Source organism: Eupeodes corollae, chromosome 1, assembly GCF_945859685.1.
Source record: "Eupeodes corollae chromosome 1, idEupCoro1.1, whole genome shotgun sequence".
Lineage (NCBI taxonomy): Eukaryota > Metazoa > Arthropoda > Insecta > Diptera > Syrphidae > Eupeodes > Eupeodes corollae.
Genome location: NC_079147.1, coordinates 300,947,629 through 300,964,908, shown reverse-complemented (window position 1 = coordinate 300,964,908; position 17,280 = coordinate 300,947,629). Strand labels below are relative to the sequence as shown.

General features: G+C 36.2%; 1 protein-coding gene across 1 annotated transcript in view; it reads right to left on the bottom strand.

The window, feature by feature from the left end:
* The window catches only part of LOC129941703 (MAPK regulated corepressor interacting protein 2), a 62,496-nt gene that overhangs the window by 43,325 nt on the left and 1,891 nt on the right, over window positions 1–17,280 (bottom strand). The window lies entirely within an intron of this gene.

Below are 17,280 nucleotides of genomic sequence, written 5' to 3'. Positions count from 1 at the left end.
TAGGTGCATCAATGAGCGCCTCATGACCATACGCATCAAGGCTAAATTCGGCAACATTAGCCTGATATGCGCGCACGCCCCCACAGAAGAGAAAGACGACAACACCAAAGATATGTTCTTCGAGCTCTTAGACAAAACATATGGGCAGTTCCCTAGCTACGATATTAAAATAGTCCTGGGCAATTTTAATGCCAAGCTAGGAAGGGAAGACATCTTTGGTGGAATAATCGGGAAGAACAGCCTGCACTACAACACTTCCGACAATGGATTCAGGCTCATAGATTTTGCTGAGGGGCGAAACGTCATGGTAGCCAGTACGCGTTTTCCACACCTCAACGTCCACAAAGGAACTTGGACTTCTCCAGATCAATCTACCGTCAACCAGATTGACCATATTGCGATCGACGCCAGACACGCTTCCAGCATTATGGATGTACGAACTTTCCGAGGAGCTAACATCGACTCGGACCACTACCTCGTTGTAGCCAAGGTAGCACTTCGGATTTCCAGACCCAGGCCAAGACAGGGAGGTGCTGGTAGAAGATACAACGTCGAACGGCTACAATCGCCAGAGATCGCCAAATCCTTTTCCGACCGAGTTACTAGTAACCTCTCTCGAAGTTCTCTGCCGCCAACACAATGTATCGAAAACCAGTGGCAACATTGCCAAGTTGTACTCAGAGAAACCGCCTCTGATGTGCTGGGTTTCAAACAGCCACCAACAAGGAACCCCTGGTTTGATGAGGAATGTCGGCAGGCAAATGCAGCCAAACAACAGGCACGCAAAGCGGCGCTGCATAAAAGGACGAGAGCTGCTCGTGAGCTCTATGAGCAGAAGAGGCGAGAGGAACGCCGACTTTTCAGAAGGAAAAAGAGAGGGCATGAAAAGCGTGCGGTCGAAGATGTTGAGAGGTATAAAAGCAGGAATGAGGTTCGAAAGTTTTATGAACAGGTGAAACGAAATTCACAAGTACATAAACCTAGAACCGAAGGCTGCAAAGACGAAAGTGGAAACATCATAGTAGAACCGCAGTCAATGCTGAGGATATGGAAGGACCACTTCTCCACACTGTATAACGGCGACGACGAACTGAATTCCGCTGTCAGGCAGGATGATCCATTCAACATAGACTACGAAAGCCAACAATCCCGTCCTCCCGACTTAGACGAAGTAAGGATCGCCATATCTAAGCTAAAGTCTCATAAAGCCGCTGGAGCGGATAGCTTGAATGCCGAGCTCTTTAAATCAGCTGGAGATAAGTTGGTTAGGAGCATGCACCAACTCATCTTATATATAGATCTTTAACTGGTCGCTATGCTTCCTCGGTAGCGACGTAGACTCCAGTGCAGATATGATTTCTAGTATGATTCATTTGGGAATGGTAACGTTTATCCCGAATAGGGTTAAAAGTATTAAACCCAAGGTTAAATCATGGTTCGATTCGAGCTGCAAAGAGGTTATCAAGGAGAAAGAGGTGAGCTTCCGGTATTTTTAAGCCAACCCAACTGAGGAAAACCGGAAAAAGTTTAAGCAAGCCAGGAAGGCCTGCAACGCCTATATTCGAAGGACCAAATTTTTACATGACCAAAAATTACGGCGAAAAATACTGCAATGTCCCAAAGGCAGTAAGAATTTTTGGTCATTTGTAAAAAACATGAGGAATTCTTCCTCTTCCTCGGTTCCTACGCTTGTTGTCAATGACACTCCTTTAGTTAGCTCTATTGATAAAGCCAACTTATTTGCAAGGCAGTTCGCCGAAAATTCCACCTTACCAGATAGTGTCATGACTCCCCCAGTTCTTGAACGCGTAAATGATTCTATGGGACCAATCTTTTTTCGTACTCGAACTGAAGAGGTGTTCTTCCACGCTAGCAAAACCACTGCGTAAGCTTTTCCATCTATCCTATTCTTCTGGGCTCGTTCCGAGTAGTTTGAAAACTGCATTTGTTCAGCCAATTCCAAAAAAAGGCGAATCTTCTTCTCCCACAAATTACCGACCGATAGCACTAACGTCCCTTCTTTCTAAGGTCATGGAAACGCTGATTAATTATCATCTTAAGAAATATCTTGAGGAACGGAAGCTTCTTAATGACCGGCAATACGGCTTTCGTAGCAATAGGTCCACTGGTGATCTCATGGTTCATCTCACCGAATAGTGGAACAGATCTTTACATCGTTTTGGAGAAAGTAAGATTATTGCACTTGATATTTCAAAGGCATTTGATAAAGTTTAGCATCTTGCTCTCTTATCGAAAATGCGTGCTTTCGGTATCGACGAATCTCTTCTTCTTTGGATTAGAAATTTTCTTTCGAACCGTTTCATACAAGTTGTTTTGGACGGATTCAAGTCTGAAACTCATAAAATAAACGCTGGTATGCCCCAGGGCTCCTTTTTGTCTCCGACCCTCTTCCTCATTTTTATAAATGATCTCCTGTCTGCTACTTCTAATCCAATACTTTGTTTCGCTGACGATAGCACTCTTAGCTTTTCATATTCGTTTCCAGACTCACAACCCTCCTCTTCGGATGTGGAACTGCAACGGCAAAATATGATTAGCTCATTAAATTCCGACCTACACAGCATTGTACAATAAAAAATCGTGTGGAATTTAATGCTTCGAAAACGCAATGCTGTCTTGCTTTGTTAAAGCGAGATAAACCGTCTTTGCCACTATCTATGAGTGGCACTTGCATCAACGAAACAGAAAATCTTGACATCCTCGGAATGTGCATCAGCAACCACCTTTTGTGGAGCGATCACATACGCGATGTTGCCAAAAATGCCGCAAGATGTCTAGGTTTTCTGAGACGTTGCAAGAAATTTTTTTCTCCGCCTGATCTGGCTACAATCTACAAAACCTATATACGTCCGAAACTTGAATATAACTCTCATCTCTGGGCTGGTGCTCCAGTAACTTATTTAAGCCTCTTGGACAGTATTCAAAAAAGAGCTTTTAAAATGATTGGTGACATTAACATCATCAACTCGTTTACATCACTCGAACATCGACGCAAGGTTTCTTGCCTCACCCTTTTTTACCGTTATTTTAACGGACTGTGTTCTATTGGAATAGCCAGTTGCATTCCTCCCCTTAAACGATTTAACCGTAATACCCGCGCTTCTAGGAATGCCCATCAGTTTACCCTTGAGCCCAACTTCGGACGTACTATGAAGTACAGAGATTCTTTTTTTAGCCGTACTACGCGAATGTGGAACGCCTTGCCACGCTCTATCTTTCCCTGTCATTGCAATGTTCAGAAATTTAAAACCGATGTACACCGACACCTCCTATCCAACCCTTCCCTCTTTTCCTAATGCTCACACTGTGTCTTTGGCATATTAAAGGTATAAAAAACCCTTTTAGTGTTTGCTAATTATATAAAAAAAAAAAAAAAATAGATATGGTCGGAAGAAAGCATGCCCGAAGAATGGAATCTCAGTACTGTTTGCCCGATCCTGAAAAAAGGAGACCCTCTAAACTGCACCAACTATAGAGGAATCAGTCTACTTAACATCGCATATACATCGTCTGTCCAATTACTAGCATATGCAGATGACATTGACATAATCGGAGGAACTCAGCGTGATGTCAATAGGGCTTTTGTGAGTATTAAGGCAGAGGCGGCAAAAATGGGTTTAACTGTTAATGAGGGAAAAACAAAGTACATGATGTCGTCAAGAAAGGACATACCTACAATACCGACGTCTTGGTCATCATCGTCATCATCGACAGACGTAACTTTGAGGTAGTCAAGGACTTCATCTACCTAGGCTCCGCTGTAAACCCAGAAAACAACACCAGCGCTGGGTTCAAACGCAGAATAACTCTTGCTAACCGCTGTTTCTTTGGGCTAAGAAAGCAATTGAGTGGTAAAGTCTTCACTCGAGAGACCAAAGTGTTGCTATATAAGACCCTTATCATCCCCGTCCTGCTATACGGTGCAGAAGCATGGACCATGACAAAAGCGGATGAAAGCACCTTGGGTCGGTGCGAGAGAAAAGTTCTTCGTGTGATCTACGGTCCCGTATGCATCGAAGGGGAGTGGAGGAGAAGATGGAACGACGAACTGTACGGGCTGTACGTACAGCGACATAGACTTAGCCAGAAGAGTAAAAGTCCAACGACTAAGATGGCTGGGTCACGTAGAGCGCATGGAAACCAATGCCCCGGCCCGGAAAGTCTTCGAATCCGCACCCACAGGACAGCGCAGTAGAGGAAGACCGCGAATAAGGTGGCGCGCACAAGTGGAAGGTGACCTCACCCAACTTGGAGCGCGAAACTGCAGACATCTAGCTAGGGACCGAGCTAGATGGAGAAGTTTGTTGGGTGAGGCCTTAGTTCACACAGGACTGTAGCGCCACCTTAAGTAAGTAAGTAAGTATTAACCAAAGAATTATCTTTAATGTTTTGTTATTTGTTTATAAAATGAAGTTTAACCTTTTGTCAAACTATCTATGTGAAAATTTAACTTTTGTAAATGAAGTCCATTCTTATCAACTAAGAAATGCAAATGGTTTTAGATTATTAAACTATAGAAACCAAAGAACTAAGAATATGTTAATGCATAAAGGATTATCTATTTTTAATAGCTTACCAAATGAAATGAAGAATGAATTAAATATAGATACATTTAAAAGACTAACCAAAATATATGTTAAAAGTGGCTTGTTTTAGCTAAATAAAGTTTAATAAAAAAATTAAAAAAATGTTAACATTTAATAAAAGTTGAATCCTTAACACATTCGTGGTGAGTTAAATAAGAATAATGACAATAGGATTTTTTAAAACAAAAAAGTTTTTAGGACTTTTAGAGTTACCACCTTTTTCAACTACATAGAACAGTGACTCAACATAATACTAAATTTGTCTTCGCCCATTAATTTGACAGCTTATCTTCTACTAAAAATGTTTTACCCTTAACACATCCGTGGAGAATATAATTAGAAATTAATATAATTATGAATTGGAAGACAAAATGCAGCAATACTTTATCTTCTTGCTTATTAATTAGATAGCTTATTTTCTATAAACATTTTTCATGTCAAATTTAAATTGGTCGTTAGTCATTTATTTTTAATATTTTACGTATACAAAACTAAGTTTCTTTGTTTGAATTTAGGTAATTTCTTCTAGACTCATGTTGCAAATTTTAAAAGCTTTTGAATACAAAGGATTTAGGAATTGGTTGAAGCTTCCACTAAAAGCTTACAAAACCTACACCCTTAACACATCCATGGTGAATACGATAAGAAATTATGGCAAAAAAGCTTTTCTTTAAAAAAAAGGATAATAAGACTTTTAAAGTTGCCATCTTCTTCATATAAACGGTGACTTTTTAAGAGCTTGAGAACTTTAAAAAAAAAACACATAAAATTTGCAAAATCTCATCGATTCTTTATTTGAAAAGTTAGATTGGTGCATGATATTTACTTTTTGGAGATAATTTCATTTTAATATTGACCGCGGCTGCGTCTTAGGTGGTCCATTCGGAAAGTCCAATTTTAGGTAACTTTTTCGAGCATTTCGGCCGGAATAGCCCGAATTTCTTCGGAAATGTTGTCTTCCAAAGCTGGAATAGTTGCTGGCTTATTTGTGTAGACTTTAGACTTGACGTAGCCCCACAAAAAATAGTCTAAAGGCGTCAAATCGTATGATCTTGGTGGCCAACTTACCAGTCCATTCCTTGAGATGAATTGTTCTCCGAAGTTTTCCCTCAAAATGGCCATAGAATCGCGAGCTGTGTGGCACGTAGCGCCATCTTGTTGAAACCACATGTCAACCAAGTTCAGTTCTTCCATTTTTGGCAACAAAAAGTTTGTTAGCATTGAACGATAGCGATCGCCATTCACCGTAACGTTGCGTCCAACAGCATCTTTGAAAAAATACGGTCCAATGATTCTACCAGCGTACAAACCACACCAAACAGTGCATTTTTCGGGATGCATGGGCAGTTCTTGAACGGCTTCTGGTTGCTCTTCACTCCAAATGCGGCAATTTTGCTTATTTACGTAGCCATTCTACCAGAAATGAGCCTCATCGCTGAACAAAATTTGTCGATAAAAAAGCGGATTTTCTGCCAACTTTTCTAGGGCCCATTCACTGAAAATTCGACGTTGTGGCAGATCGTTCGGCTTCAGTTCTTGCACGAGCTGTATTTTATACGGTTTTACACCAAGATCTTTGCGTAAAATCTTGCATGTGGACCCAATTGCTGCGAACGGCGACGAATCGACATTTCACGGTCTTCAGCAACGCTCTCAGAAACAGACGCAATATTCTCTTCTGTACGCACTGTACGCATTCGTGTGGTTGGTTTAATGTCCAATAAAGTAAACTGAGTGCGAAACTTGGTCACAATCGCATTAATTGTTTGCTCACTTGGTCGATTATGTAGACCATAAATCGGACGTAAAGCGCGAAACACATTTCGAACCGAACACTGATTTTGGTAATAAAATTCAATGATTTGCAAGCGTTGCTCGTTAGTAAGTCTATTCATGATGAAATGTCAAAGCATACTGAGCATCTTTCTCTTTGACACCATGTCTGAAATCCCGCGTGATCTGTCAAATACTAATGCATGAAAATCCTAACCTCAAATAAATCACCCTTTACAAAGAACAGTGACTCAACATGATACTAAATTTTCATCTGAGACAATATGAAGCAATTCTTTATTCTAAGTTTTACTCATTTAGATTGACAGCTAGTTTTCTATTAAGTATTTTTTATGTCGAACGTTAGTCGTTAATCATTTATTTTTGTTCTTTGCTGTGTCAGTTTTGTATACACCCACGATCATTTTAATTTATTAGATATTTTTAAATTTGCCTAATAGTTGGATATATTTTGTTAGATGTATTAGTTTAGTCGTTTTCGAATTAAAAAGTTTGCAAATTCTTTTAAAAGGCTTTGACGAAAATATTTTAAATATGTACATTATTTGAAGTTAATAAAATGAAATAATTGTTAAAAGGTTTTAAAATATAAAAACCCAATAGTTATGTGTTTGACCTTTTAAAAATATTTGATCACCCTTCAATATAATATTGTTTTACTTATTTTGTTTTCGTTACTAAAATGATTTTGCTCATACCGCAGTCGGTATTTTAATGGGTCAAACTGATTTATTTATATAAAGAGCAATCAATTGAAAAGAAAACAAAAGCCAGACAAGCCCCTCGAACGTCATTTTTATTCAGTTATTCAACAGAATTATACACAATAACACAAAATGTTCAAAACAAAATATAAATGAAGGCATCTAAATTAACACAAAACAAAAATCGTGTCAATTTTATTGAAAAGAAAACAAACTTCAATTTTGCAACCCAAATTGACGAATCAATTGAATATCAATTTTATTCATGGAAAAAGTTCGATCTTTTAGCAACATGGTTTTTGTTTGTGTCAAGATTCTAAATGTAATGTAACACAAGGTGGCGCAAAATAAATCACTCTATCAGAAGATGTTTTCTTTATTATTATAGCAAATGGCGTCTTACATCAATCAAATTTGACGTTTGTAAACTACATAAACCATAAACCACAACGACAAGGACGATTTTAAGCCAACAAATTATTATGATCTTTTAAACTAAATAGGCACAATTACAAAGGTCTGGATAAAGATTTTCAACACTCAAAATATATTGAAAAGGAAAGTTTTACAAACAAAAATTGAATGATTAGTTTTGCGCCACCTTCTACATTTTTAAAAAAACTTGTTATGCACAATAAGAAAACAGGATAATACGAAAACAAATAATATGGAACTTCTGTCTCTCGATTGATTTTGACAGAACTGCACCCCTCTGTAATTGGGATAGTTCAATGAACGATGTCATTTCGACCTTCAATGTTTCGAATAATTTAGAACTGTTCGTTTGAAGTAAAAGTTTAATTGTTTTTGTTATATCGGTAGGGTACTTGTATGTCATTTGAAATTCTTTCAATTTTTGTATGTACACTGTTAAGCATATTTTTTATAATAAGCGAACACTATGAAATGTAAAGAGGGTTTGAAAGAAGATGTCGTTGCTCATTGGATGTGAATTCTTAAATATTGCAAAGACTAGGAAAGACAGAGTGTGGTAAGGCATTCCATATTCACGTAGTACGGCTAAAGAACGAATCTCTGTATATGACAGTACGACAGAATTTGGACTCGCGGGAAAACTAATGAGTATTATAAGAAGCGCGAGTATTACGGTTGAACTGTTTATGGCTGAATCACAAACACGCCTCGGTTTCGTCTACGTTACGATGGGCCTGCTTCGAGGTTGTTTTGAATGACATTTCTGTTATTACATCCCTCTGAAGAGCAAATAATTTGTTTGTTGAAATTTTTTTTACAGCAGTTGAGCTTTCAGACAAAGCAAATGTTTAGCAAAATTGAACCAGAGCTTCCGTTTGGAGTTACATTACGTTATTTCCTTACGATTGTCAAATTAAGCATGAGGTCGAAGCTTCATTGTGATAACATGCATTGAATTCCTATGGTTGAACTCGTAAACGTCAGACGAAGTCGAAGCTGAAGCGTGTATGTGTTTCAGCCATTAAGGTAAGGAATGCAGCTGGCTATTTCTCTAGAGGATAAATAACGGTAAAAAGATTTAGACAAGTAACCTTACGATAGTGTTCAAGCAAAGTAAATGAACTTTTGATGATATATATATATATATGTTCAATACTATCCAAAAGGCTAAAGTAAGTTGCAGGAGAATCAGCTCAAAGGTTTTCAAAGCATATAATTCCACACGGTTTTTTCCCCACTGTATAATGACGATGACTTTTACAAAGAGCTTCCGTTGGGAGTCACATTGAGTAACATTACGTTATTTTCTTACGATTGTCAAATGAAGCGCGAAGTCGAAGCTTCATTGTGATAGCATGCATTAAATGGCTATGGTTGAATTCGTAAACGGCAGGCGGAGCCGAAGCTGAAGCGTGTATGTGTTTCAGCCATTAAGGTGAGGAATGCAGCTGGCTATTTCTTTAGAGGATAAACAGTTAAAATAATGGTAAAAAGGTTTAGACAAGAAACTTTACGACGATGTTCACCAACCAATTTAAATGTTTTACGTTCAATACTATCCAAAAGGCTAAAGGAAGTTGCAGGAGAACCAGCCCAAAGGTTGTCAAAGCATATAATTGCATACGGTTTTTTTTCCCAAAGTACAATTCTGTTTAGAACGGAATTTAATGACCTTATCATATTTTGACGATGCAGTTCCACATTCGTTGTTTTTAGTACGCATGGTATGATGGTTACTGCGTTGGACAACTCCAATCCGTCAAATTTTCGGTCGATTAGTCTTCTTCCGAGCATCAGCAAAGTTTTCGAAAAGATAATCAATAGGGCTCTGACTAAGTGGGCTGCGGACAACAAAATAATTCCGGATAAACAGTTCGGGTTGAAGGCGGGTCATGACACAATTCATGCTGCGTCTAAACTCGTTTCTGATAACCAATAGGATAAATCAAAAGAACAATGCACAGATGCTGTTCTGGTAGATTTGGAAAAGGCCTTTGACACCGTATGGTTAGAGGGTCTTTACCTAAAACTGAGCAGGCTTGGCATAAGCAAGCCTTTGTTCTAGATACTTTATGATATGATTAACGGTACAAAGTTTTTTGTCAAAAGTGGCAATTAGAAATGGTCTTTAACAGGGAGCGGTGAATTCGCCGATTCTCTTCAGCATTTACACCAGCGATCTGATAGGTATTGCGTACGACGACAATCTAATTGCGTACAGAACGGCCCGAAAGGTTAAGGTTATTAGAATTCTCTTGCAGCGTGATTTCGATAAGATTCAGCGATTTTGCGACGAATGGAAACTGAAAATAAATGTTCAGAAATCGGAGACAATTCTGTTCCGGACTCCGTTGGCTGGGGCCACGAGGGATACGTGCAAGAATTGAAACAAAATGGTCTTCGTTGATCTTCACGGGCAGCCATTAGCGAGCAAAAGTGTAGTGAAGTATCTCGGTATCTGGTTAGATCAGTATTTATATTTTGACAGACATATAAATGCCGCTCTGACGAAACTACTGTTTTTTTAGCAGTCGGCTTGAGCCCAGATTAAAGGTAAATTGCTACATGGCCCTCATTCGGCCGATGATCGTTTATGATTGTCCTGTTTGGTTCAGCGTTGCCCCTTCCCAGATGGAGAAGTTTCGGGTGTTCGAGCGGCATTGTTTACGACGCTGTACCGGCTTATATCGAACAGCCGAATCTTCTTACGGGCACTACTATTCCAACGAGGTCCTATAGAATGGGGCTCGAATCAACAGATTTGACAATTTGTGATAAAACTCGTTCGAAGTCACATTGCAAGAGCTTCGACCAACAATTTAATTTTCGGGGCGTTCTATCCGAACGACGAGTATTTTGAAAGTGCACGCTTGAGCGGCCTTATTCCACCAGATGCATTCCTCTTTTTAGACAAATGCGGTCAGATACAGGATAGATTGGCAGTTCCATTAATTTACCACGTCAGACGACGAACCGTGGATAGGCGACTTTTGTACAATCGGGATCCTTCGGATCAGTAGGGCTGTGTCCGAGGGCGACCGAACTGATAGGGTGAAGCAGGAGAAGGAGAACCAGTTTTGGTGGCTTTAATCGGCACTATATAGTGGGTAGTCGGGATGGGGTTTTAAGCCTTGGTCGGCTTACATACTTGTTTTATGTTTAGGGTTTAGTTTTAAGTAGAATAGGCATGGTGGCACAAGAAGAAATAGAAAAAAAAAAAAAACAATAAAAAAAATACAAAAAATACAAAAAAAAAAATAAAAAATAAAAAAAAAGAACATTAAAATTAAAAAAAAAAAAAAAGCATGGAATAAAAAAAAAAAAATATGAAAAACAAAAATGTTAGATAGTTAGATTTGCTGCTGTGGTTGTACTAGTTTTAAGTAGTTTATAGGTAGAATAGGTAGTTTAAGTTAGCTTCAAGTTTTAAGTAGTTTTTAAGTAAAAATTAAAAAGGATATTGATATTAGTTTTTTTCGAAATTTTCCAATGAATAGAAAAATAAATAAAATTGAATTGAAGTTAAATAGATCTTAGGGCCGAAAGGCATTAGAATTAACAGTTATTGTTTAACTTGGAGTGTCCGTATGAGACCAGTAAGTTAGTTCTAAGTTATATTTAATTAGGCTAGTTTTATGATAGTTTTAAGAAATACAAATTAATTATAAAAAAAAAGTGCGTTGGACTGTCATGCGAGAGGTCTTGGTTTCGATCCCCGCCTGTGCCACCTAAAAAGTTTTTTCACTTGTACTGCCTCTTGCGAGGAAGTGACAAGTTCTCTAAGAGTAATTCTTGTCATGAAAAGTGCTTTATCAAATTTGCCGTTCGTATTCGACTTAAAAACAGTAGTTCCCCTCCATCCCTGATAGCATTACTCGCTCACTGGAATGGTTGAGAGTTGTAATTCACTGGGCCCTAGTTCTCAACGGAATGTTGCACCGCCTAATTTATTTTAATTTATTTTTTAGTTCCAAATCCGAAGAAGAGGGTGAAAAGTTACGAGTACGTCAGCGAAACAATGTATTGGATTAGAAGTTGCAGAAAGGAAACCATTAATAAAAAAGAGAAGTAGTGTTGGAGATAGAACAGAGCCCTGGGGCACACCAGCATTTATTTTGTGGCTTTCAGACTTGAATCCATCCAATACTACTTGTATTGAACGATCCGAAAAGTATTACTAATCCAATGAAGGAGGGATTCATAAAAACCTAAAGCACGAATTTTTAATAGGAGAGCCTCATGACAAACCCTTTTAAATGCTTTTGAAATATCAAGTGCAATAATCTTATTTTCTCCAAAATGATGTAAAGATTTGCTCCACTGTTCGGTGAGATAAAATCATGAGATCTTCAGTGGACCTATTGAAGCGAATCGGTACTTCTTACGAAGTTTTTGATCCTCGAAATAGGGGGGACACCATCCGGGCCAGCGGTTTTAAGTTTGTTAAAATCTCAAAAGACTCTTGTCACTCTTGAAAAATATGGTACACATAGAATCACGAACTGCCTAGTAAAGAGATTAGCTTTCTCATAAGAGTAACACAAAGAGTGTTATTAGCAACGAGCGTAGGAACCTAGGAAGAGGAAAATGATGTTTACAAAACAACAAACGCATAGTTTAAGGACGAATTTCAATGCAAATCACAAAATTATACTGGACGTACAGTGTTGGACAAAGAAATAGCACACAAGACTTCAAAAATATGTGACAAAAGATATCATGCTTTTTTTACTTTGTGGAAACTTCATTTATTTGCATAATTAAATTCATTAACAAACAATTATTTTCTAATAAAAATATATAGAAATTCGCAAAATAGGAGATCATGTTTAATTAGGAGTAGCCACATAATTAGCACAAGATTTAGGTTGTCAATTTTTAAAACGTAAAAAGAACGGAAGATAATTTCGTTCCTCAATATTTTGTTGGGAAACCGGCGAGGAATATTCTCCACTAACCGCTGGCATCTCTGATTGTTTCCCTAAGATCTGTCAAAATGTTCGTTTTTATTGCTCAATCTGATGTTCCACATCGCCCCATAGATTCTCTATGGGATTCAGATCAGGGCTCAACGCTGGCCAGGGAAGAACATTTATTTGCTGATCACTGATCACTAATATTATCATCAGCAAACGGCTCCATGTGGTTCTCAAGTATGCTCTTATACAAATATTTGATCCATTCTGTGGTCTATTTTTACAATGGGTCCCACACCGAACCATGAAAATGATGCCCATACCATAATGGAACCACTTTCGTGCTTAACAGTTTTTACTGTGTACCTCGGATTGAGTTCTTGCTTTGGTGGTCACCAAACATGACGCTTGCCATCTGATCCGAGTCTATTAAATTTTGACTCGTCACTTCATAAGACAGTCTTCTCAAATGAAAAAAGTTTGGTTCCATAGCTTCGAGCAAACTCAAGTCTTCATTTAATATTTTTCTTTGAGACCAGAGGCTTGCTTATCCAATCAAATCTTTTTCATTTAGCCTTCTGCATATAGTTCTGCTACTCACTGATATGCCATGGTCTTCCATCACTCTGGTTTGAATTCCTTTTGATGTAAGAAATGGGTTTTTTTGGCATTAGAAGCAATAATACGATCATCAGCAGGTGTTGGCTTTTTAGGAGGGGGCTTTCTCTGAATAGGGTTGGTTGTATGATGGATTTCATTATAGTTGTAAACCAATTTTTTTGATCGTCCTATATCATTAGCGATTTCCTGAATCGTTTTACCGTTATTTTTCATTTGAATAATGGTTTTTCTTAGTTCTGCCTAACACGATTGTTTCCGACCCATCCAACCAATCTTAAGGTCTTAAAATCACCTTAAATGACAGCTAATAAATCAAATCTCTGCTTACGCAAACAAAACTTCCTTTTTTTAAAGTATCTTAACAAAATATTCTACTGGTGAAATAAATAAACAAATCTTGAATATATTCTATGTACATATGTAATGTAGATATTTATTCAATCTCAAAAACATATGAAAACAGATAACCCTGAAATTTTGTTTACTTTGATAGTTTTAAAAGAGGTTTGTCTCTTCGATTTCTTTAGAATATTACTGATAACAAAAGTGGAAAAATAGGTAGATTACAATAAATGACTTGTAGAAATAAAATAGAACTCTTTTAATGTAGATTTTGTATAAAATAATAAATACATAACATCATTTTAGAATTTAAACAAAGGTACTTATCATGTTTTCATAAATAATTTTATCTTCACATGACAACTATCGATACAAAAAAAAAATCATATTTCATATTCTTCATCTAATACCTACAGCTATGGTCAAAATAATAGGAACATTTCATAATATCGATTTGAAATTGTTTTTTTTTTTTACTTAAGTGAAGCGAACTCGTCATGGAAAAGTTATGTTTTATTAAGATTTAATGGTAAGTGTACTACAGTCACTCAGTTTACAGATTTGGAATTATTAGTACGAGCAATTCTGTCTAAGTTGGTTTTAAAATACAAATAACTGCACTTAAAACATTCTTAGAGACATTTACGCACTGCATAATCTAATATACCGATGTACGTGGAATGTTTTTTCGTTACCCAAATGTCAAAACTTGGCGGTTACTTTCAGAGTTGGCAAAATTTATAAGCTCTACACACAGCTTTTCAATTACTTTAAAATGTTGAAGAATTTCAACTCCTTATTGAAAAGCATCAATTAATTGGAATATAGGTGTATTCTGAAGAAAACTGTTTTCATTTAATCATCAAAAAGAACAACAAAGCCGATGAGAAACACCACTTAATTGTTCTCAAATCAAACATAAACATTAACTTGGTCAAAATTATAAATCATTTTTCAATAACATTTTACGCGATATTACACAATATTTACCTGAAGTGTCTGTTGCTTTGAATTTGTGTTTTATTTGTTTTTATCAATTTAGTTTGTATTTAAATTTGTCTTTAGAAGACAAAAATAGTTTGAAGCCATAACCTCAAATTTTGGAAAAGATATTTGAGTCGAAAATCAATTTTTACCAACTTTTGCTTAATGTTTTTGTTAAGGTTTTTATTTTTGTAAGAAAGTATTGTTGCGGTAAAATTTACCACAACAAGTTTCACTAGCCTATCTCATATCCTTTTTCCTTTTTTGACCTTCCTTTCGTCGAGTTTTAAGAGTTCAGTAGAATCCTGCTTTCCATCAGTCAGTGACCTACTCTTATTATGTTTTGGAAAAGCAAACAAAATAGGTTTTAGTTGTAATGCGGTTTTGTGACAGAGAGTCCACATTTTCATTAACTGTAGAAATTTGTGACGGGCAGTCACAAAATACACAACTGTGTGACGGATGAGTCACGAAGACGGCCTATTGAGTGTGTGACAGGTGGTCCACACAAGGAAAAAAAACGAAAGTGTGCATCCTTTGTATAATTTGCACACCAACCTAAAATTAGTATGGCTTAATGCCCAGCGTAAAGTGTCGGAATACTAATACTAAGTAAGGTCACCTTGCCATGTGTTTTTCCCTTCCCCTAAAATTGTCTGCACGAAAGTCTAAGGGTTTATAGTCTAAATTTCAAACTATCGGATTCTGCCTCTCAATCTTTGTTGAAAACGCTTTCCTCAAGTTATTAAACTGGGCCGGTTTGGGCTGGGGGATTTTATTCGCGAACTCTCAAAAAATTGGATACGACGGATAAGAACCGAACTCGTCCATTAAGCCAAAGTTGGTGTTCAAATCACCAATGTGAAAGAGACCACAAAGGTTTGACTAGTTTTTGAAATCGACATGCAACCCAGCGAAAAAGCCGGGTGTCGCAGTTAGACCGAAAGAGAAAACCAGATCATAACAAAAGGTCAGAGTAGGATGGCATACTTGTCGTGGCCTTTTGGATGAGGGAAGTTCGATATTTATATGGCACTTTTGAGAGAAGCTTAGAAGAGTGAGGTTGACAAAATAAGTAGTGAAACATTTTTGAGAAGAAAAAAAAGGAAAAAGTCGTGTTAGTTTTGTGTTGGGATACAACTAAATTAAAATTAAAAAGAGGCTGGGATGCGACCCACACTGATAACTTCCCATCCCGTCTGTCGATTTTTCTTGCTTAAAAGTTTGTCTATATGTACTCCTATCAATTTTTACGAAATTTGCGTACTATTTTATGTAGATTTAATTTTTTATGAAAAAACGGACTGTTAGATTTTTATATAAAAATTACTGAATATGGAAAACAATATTTTCTGTGAAATAAAATAATTTTGAAGTCAATATTTCAAATTTTTGAAAAGATATTTGAGTCAAAAATTAATTTTTACCAACTTTTGCTTAATGTTTTTAGGTTTTAATTTTTTGTACAAAAAACTGTCATTTCGATTTTTTTCAAAATTTTACTGAATGTAAACAACAATAGTTTTGAAAGATAAAAGTAGTTTAAAGCCAATATCTACAATTTTTGAAAAGATATTTGAGTCGAAAATCAATTTTTACCAACTTTTGTTAATTTTTGTTCGGTTTTTAATTTTTTATAAAAAAAACTGTTAATTCGATTTTGTTCAAAATTTTACTGAATGTTGACAACAATATTTTTTGAAAGATAAAAGTAAATTTAAGCCAATATCTCAAAGTTTTGAAAAGATATTTGAGTCGAAAATCAATTTTTACCAACTTTTATTAATTTTTTTTTTAGGTTTTTATTTTTTGTTTCTTCAAAATTTTACTGAATGTTGAAAACAATATTTCTTATAAGATAAAATAAGTTTGAAGCCTAAATTTTAAGTTTTTGAAAAGATATTTGAATCGATATTTAATTTTTACGAACTTTAAGTAATGTTTTTTTTAGATTTTTATTTTTTATAAAAAAAACTGTCAATTCGATTTTTATCAAAATTTTATCAGATTTCAAAAACATTATTTTCCGTTGCTTAAAATTGTTTTGAAGATGAAATCATATGTAAGTCGTTAAATTTAGGAGGTGACAAATTTTTTTTTCAGTTTTTTTGATTTAGAAAAAAAACCGTTAGATAGATTTTTTTCAAAAAATATATTTCTTTGAGATCACGTTACAGTTAATCATATAAAATTAAATTCAAGTTTCTAGCGTTTTTGGTTCGTAAGATATTTAGGGTTAACCAAAATTTTCACTTTTTTTTAAAACTGCTATGGTAAAAAACCACCCACGCAATTTTCTTGAGAGCCCTTTCTGCATCTTTCTGCCTTATTATCTGTATACGTACGGACGTACAGACGTACGGACGTACAGACGTACGGACGTACAGACGTACGGACGTACGGACGTACGGACGTACGAATGTACGAACGTACGTACACACGCACGCACAGACATCTTTCTAAAAATCTTTTATTTCGACTCTAGGGACCTTGAAACGTCGAGAAATGTCAAAATTTTCAATTTGACAAATCGGACCCATTACAATAACTTCCTATGGGAAGTTAATAAATTAAAGATGTTTCAACAAAATACTAAATACTTAACATTAAATTGTCATTTTTGTCCAAATATTGTGTTTATTTGAAGATTCTTATTTTTTTGACCATTAGCATTTTATTAAACACGATACAAATTTCATTTAAAATCTTCACAGCAAATATTACTTTTAAGAATTCACAAATAATTAAACATTTACCATCAAAATGTATTCTTAATACTTTTGATTTACTGCTTTACTTATTTAATGTTGTTCCTATTATTTTGGCTAATGCTGTCAGTCTACGTAAACACTTAAGTTCCTTACTATAGACATAGTT